We start from the raw sequence: 5,759 nt of genomic DNA, 5'->3' as shown, positions 1-5,759 counted from the left end.
AAGAAAATAATCCTGTTTACAACAACAAAAAAATAAAATAAAATACTTAGAAATAAATTTAACTAAGGACATGAAAGATTTGTACACTGAAAACTATAAAACACTGATGAAAGAAATCAAAGACACAAATAAATGGAAAGATAGCCCATGTTCATTGATTAGAAGATTTAATATTGTCAAAATGTCTGCACTACCCAAAAAGATCAATAGATTCAATGCAATCCCTTTCAAGATTCCAATGGAATTTTTATAGAAGTAGAAAAACCAACCCTAAAATGCATACAGAACCAGAAAAGATCCCAAACTAGATAAAGCAATCTTAAGCAAGAACAAAAAAATTGGAGGCATCACATCTCCTGACTTTAATCTATACTACAAAGCTATAGTAATCAAAGCAGTATGGCACCAACATTAAAGCAGACATATGGACCAATGGAAGAGCAAAGAGATCCCATAAACCCACACATATACAGTCCACTAATTTTTGACAAAGACACAAAGAATATACAATGGAGAAAGGATAGTTTATTCAATAAATAGTGTTGGGAAAACAAGATATCTACCTGCAAAAGAATGAAAGTGGATTCTTATCTCACACCAAATACAAAAATGAACTCAAAGTGGATTAAAGACTTAAATATAAGACATGAATCATAAAACTCCTAGAAGAAAATATAGGGATTAAGCTCCTTGACATTGGTCTTGGTGATGAATTTTTGGATTTGACATCAAAAGCACAGGCAACAAAAGCAAAAATGAACAAGTGGTAAGTCAAACTAAAACCTCCTCACGGCAATGAAACAATTAACAAACTGAAAGGGCAGCCTACTGAATGGGAGAACATAGCTACAGCAAAGAGATCAATATTTGATGAGGGGTTAATATCTAAAATATGTAAGGAACTCATACAGCTCAATATCAAAAAACCCCAATAACTCAACTTAAGAATGTGCAAAAGACCCTACATAGACATTTTTCCAAAGAAGACATACAAATGGCCAATAGGTATGTGAAAAGACGCTCAACATCACTAATCATCCAGGAAAGGCAAATCAAAACCACAGTGAGATATAACCTCACACCCGTTAGAATGACTACTATCAAAAGACAAACAATAGCAAGTATTGATGAGGATATGGAGAAAAGGGCGCCCTTGTTCACTGTTGGTGAGAATGTAAATTGGTACAATTATTTCAGAAAACAATATGGAATTTCCTCAAAAACAGAAGTACCGTATGATCCAGCAATCTCACTTTGGGTATATATCTAAAGAAAATAAAATATTTCAAAGAGCTACCTGCACTCCCATGTTCACTGCAGCATTATTCACAATAGCCAAGATATGAAACAACCCAAATGTCCATTAACAGATGAATACATAAAGGAAATTTGGTATATATATACAATTGATTATTATTCTGCCTTTTAAAAAGGAAATACTGTTATTTGTGACAAAATGGATGAGACTGGAGGACATTATGCTAAATGAAATATATAAGAAAATATTGCATGATCTCACTTATATATGTAATCATAAAAAAAAAAGTGTCAAACTCATAGTAACAGAGAGTAAAATGGTAGTTACCAGAGGCTGGGAGGAGGAGGAAAAGGGGAGATATAGATCAAAAGATACAAACTTTCAGTTATAAGATAAATAAGTTTGGGGACCTAATGTGCAGTTTGGTGACTATAATAATGATGTATTGTATACTTGAAATTTGCTAAGAGAGTAAATCTCAGGTGTTCTCAACACACAAAAAAATAGTAACTATGGAAGATTGATGGATGTGTTAATTAGTTTGATTGTGGTAATCATTTCACAATGTATACATATGTCAAAACATCATGCTATACACCTCAAATATATACAACTTTTATTAGCCAAAAGTAAATAAATCAAAGAAAAATTTAAAAACATATAACTGTCAGGACTTCCCTGGTGGCGCAGTGGTTAAGAATCTGCCTGCCAATGCACGGCACACGGGTTCCATCCCTGATCCGGGAAGATTCCACATGCCTCGCAGCAACTAAGCCCATGCGCCACAACTACTGAGCCTGAGCTCTAGAGCCCACAAGCCACAACTATTGAGCCCACGTGCCACAACTATTGAAGCCCGTGTGCCTAGAACCCATGCTCCGCATCAAGAGAAGCCATCGCTTAATGAGAAGCCTGTGCACCGCAACTGAAGAGTAGCCCCTGCTCAACGCAACTAGAGAAAGGCCGTGGGCAGCAACAAAGACCTATCTCAGCCAATAAATAAATGAATAAATTAATTAATTTAAAAAAATATATAACTGTCAGAAACCTCTGACGAAACTAGTTGGTTGAGTTCCAGTCAGGTGGAGGTAATGAGGGAAGAGGAGAAGGGCACCCTAGAGCAGAAGAAGGTCCAAAACTATGATCATGGGAATAGATTGAGAAGAACTTCCTTGTTTGGGCTTTGATCCTAACTCACATAGTCCTGGATCTTTGGCAGTATAATTGTAGGAAGAATAGCCGGGACCAGTCAGAGCTAAATAGAAGCTTCAGGGTAATAACCAGGCAAGGATGGATCCCAGAACTAGTGAGGAAGACCAGAAAACAAGAGGTGCAGGTAGGTGAGCCAACACCTAATTATTTATTTACTGCTTCCATCCTTCCATCACATTAAGTCAGCAGCTCTCAAAACGTGGTACCTGATTGGCAGCATCAGCTTCAACCGGTAACTTCTTTTATTGAAGCAAAGAAAAGGGTGGAATTTAATCTTTATTTACAGGACACCGCAAGATATGAAATTCAACCCAGAAATAAGAAACCCTTTGAGAGGAGAAGCTTCATACATTACATACAGTTTGGAATCGTTCAAGTACAGTTTCGTTGTAAAAAGTGCTACAATAACAAACCACATTTAAAAAGAGTTCTTAGTAGAGAAACAGTAAGACAAAATTATACCAAACATAGTACACAACAAACAACTTTATGCCTCAGGTGTAAAAGTTAAAGGTTGAAGGTCCCAGCAGCGCCATCCTGAACTTGGAATGTATAGCCTTCAGAGGTAGTTACTGGTACAACATTTTGATCTCCCTCTTCCTCCACAGGGAAATACTTGCGAATCAAGTTTAATGAAGCTTTGTACACAGACTCATTTTCATGGTTTTGTAGAGCTTCAATTTTGCCCAGACCTCTACATTCTTCAATCATTATACTAAGTTTCTCAGTTTCACCTAGTTTCTCAGCATCCTGAAGGATATTTGAAATGGCATCCAGAATAATAAAAATAATTTTGGTATCTTTCTCAGTTAGGAGGTTCATCAACAGTTCTATTATGTCACAACGAACAATCTGCTCAACTGTTCCACCACTTGTAAAGTTGGTCATAGCCCATGCAGCTTCCTTTTGTGTCTTAGGGTCTGCCTTAGAGAGAAAGCCAAAAAGGAACTGGACTAATCCATGATTTATGACTTCTTGTATCTGGTCCTGTGGCCAGCCATGATGTTTGACATTGTCCATGTAGCTTCCTTCTGAATATTAGTTTTGGAGTTTGTTAGCAGACTGGAAAAGATGGTAAGTGCTCTTGCATCTATTACAACCTGAGTCTGTTCATCTGTCCCAGTGACAATATTCCCTATGGCTCTTAGTGAGGGAGTCACAACTGGCAATTCAGTAGCTCCTAAAAGCTTCACAAGTTGGGGTACGACTCCAGTTCTCACAACCATTTCAATCCATTCATTTGGACCATCAGTAAGATAACTATCAGCTAATACTTCCAGATAATTGTGATGCAGGAGATGAACTAAAGTTGGAAGAATTCACTCAACAGCATCTAAGGGGGTTGCAGGATTCTTATTGAGATAAAGATTTGAAGTGTCTAGGTAAGATTAAGTATGTAACCACATGCTAAAGATGACATATCAGATAAATAAATAAATAAATCTTTAAAAAAATAAAAAGGGACTTCCCTGGTGGCACAGTGGTTAAGAATCCACCTGCCAATGCAGGGGACATGGGTTCAATCCCTGGTCTGGGCAGATCTCACATGCCTCCGAGCAACCAAGCCTGTGCACCACAACTACTGAGCCTGCACTCTAGAGCCCATGAGCCACAACTACTGAGCCCTTGTGCTGCAACTACTGAAGCCCACGCACCTAGAGCCCATGCTCTGCAATGAGAGAAGCCACTGCAATGAGAAGCCTAAGTAGCGCAATGAAGAGTAGCCCCGCTCACTGTAACTACAGAAAGCCCATGAGCAGCAATGAAGACCTAATGCAGCCATAAATAAATAAATAAATAAATAAATAAATAAATAAATAAATAAATCTTAAAAAAAAAAAAAAAAAGATGACATACCAGGAACCACCAGAAGTGCCAAGAGTGGGTCAACTGCACCATACTTGGTAAACAAGTCTCAGAAAACTGAACCATCACCTGCAATGTTTCCTAGAGCCCATGCAGCTTGTTCACGATGTGAGCATGGGGAGATGCCAACAGAGAAATGAATGCTGGGACACACCTCCATCTACCAGAGCCTTGGTCTGTTCTGATGTCCCGGAAGCAATGTTAGTGAGGGCCCAAGCAGATTCAGACTGAATGGGACTACAATCAATTCTGCTCAAGAAGGACAGAAATTTTGGAATCAAACCAGCCCAGCTTATGTTGTCTATGGAGGGCTGTTTTTCCCTAGAAAGCAGTTTCCTAGTAGCTTGAGTACCTTGGAGGCAGCTTTCCAAATTGTTGCTATTTATGCCTTTGACAATGTCATCGACAGACCAATTTACAGTGCCCTGGTTGCTGTGGTTTTCCTGCAGTGGAGAAGTAACATCATCAGGAAAAGAGCTGACATTTCTCCTTTTCAGCATCTGGTCATCCTTCTTAGCTTTCCTCAGCCACACATTAACTTCTATTCCATGCTGCCTCATTTCTGTACTGTCTTCCCCCTTGTTCTTGAGTCTGTTAAGGCAGACAGCATTCTCATCGGTGGACATGGTTATGAGACTGATGAGGGAATTTTTAAGTTTATAACTTTATGCTAGCTCTGTTTCTGTAAAATCTGCTTGCTGTGCTGCAATAAGAACAAGATGACCTAGTAATCAACAGTAACCTTAAGATGTTCTGATAAGTATGGAATGTCCTGCTCCTGCTCATGCAAGTTTCTGTTTGGAAACACCGCCCCCACCCCCCAGTGTAACCCATAGCAACTCCCACGCTCTGTAACTGCCTGTAACCTATAGTAATTATGTAACCAATCAGTTTGTGCCAAACTCAACTAGAGCCTTATTTAAACCAATCAATCAGTCTGTGCCAATTATAGCTATATGCCTTAACCTATATAAGGAAAAGATTCCCCTGAAACAGGGCCCAGAGTTTTGGAGTGTTAGCTCGTCTGGATCCGCTGGCTCAATAAACCTGAGTTACCCAACCCTCTGAGTGTGGTGCTTGGTCTCTCATGGGGTCTGTTTTCTGCAACAAGACAAAGGGAGAAAGCTACATGGCCAACTCAAGCTTCCATAGGAGGTGGTGCGGGGCGCACAGGCTGCAGGTCAGCTGCCCTCAAAGCGTCCACCACAGTCAGCCTGAGATGGTGTCAACTGATAACTTCTTAGAAATGTAAATACTGTTCTCCATTGCAAATTTACTGTATCAGAAAGTCTGGGAGTGGGGGCCCAGCGTTTTATGTTTTGACAAGCATGCCTGATGATTCTGATGCACACTAAAGGCGTAGAATCACTGATCTAGGTGATTTTATCCAAGACAAGCAACCATCAGGAAAGAACTGTGCCCT

The 5,759-nt window shown here is 39.4% G+C and overlaps 1 pseudogene; it reads right to left on the bottom strand.

Annotated features, from left to right (window-relative positions):
- Positions 1 to 2,977: 2,977 nt before the first annotated feature.
- LOC130854305 (importin subunit alpha-1-like) lies at positions 2,978 to 4,962 on the bottom strand (annotated as a pseudogene).
- Positions 4,963 to 5,759: the final 797 nt, after the last annotated feature.

This window comes from Hippopotamus amphibius, chromosome 5 (assembly GCF_030028045.1).
Source record: "Hippopotamus amphibius kiboko isolate mHipAmp2 chromosome 5, mHipAmp2.hap2, whole genome shotgun sequence".
In the NCBI taxonomy this organism is placed as follows: domain Eukaryota; kingdom Metazoa; phylum Chordata; class Mammalia; order Artiodactyla; family Hippopotamidae; genus Hippopotamus; species Hippopotamus amphibius.
The sequence above is the reverse complement of the archived record's forward strand: the minus strand, read 5'-3'. Positions and strand labels throughout refer to the sequence as shown.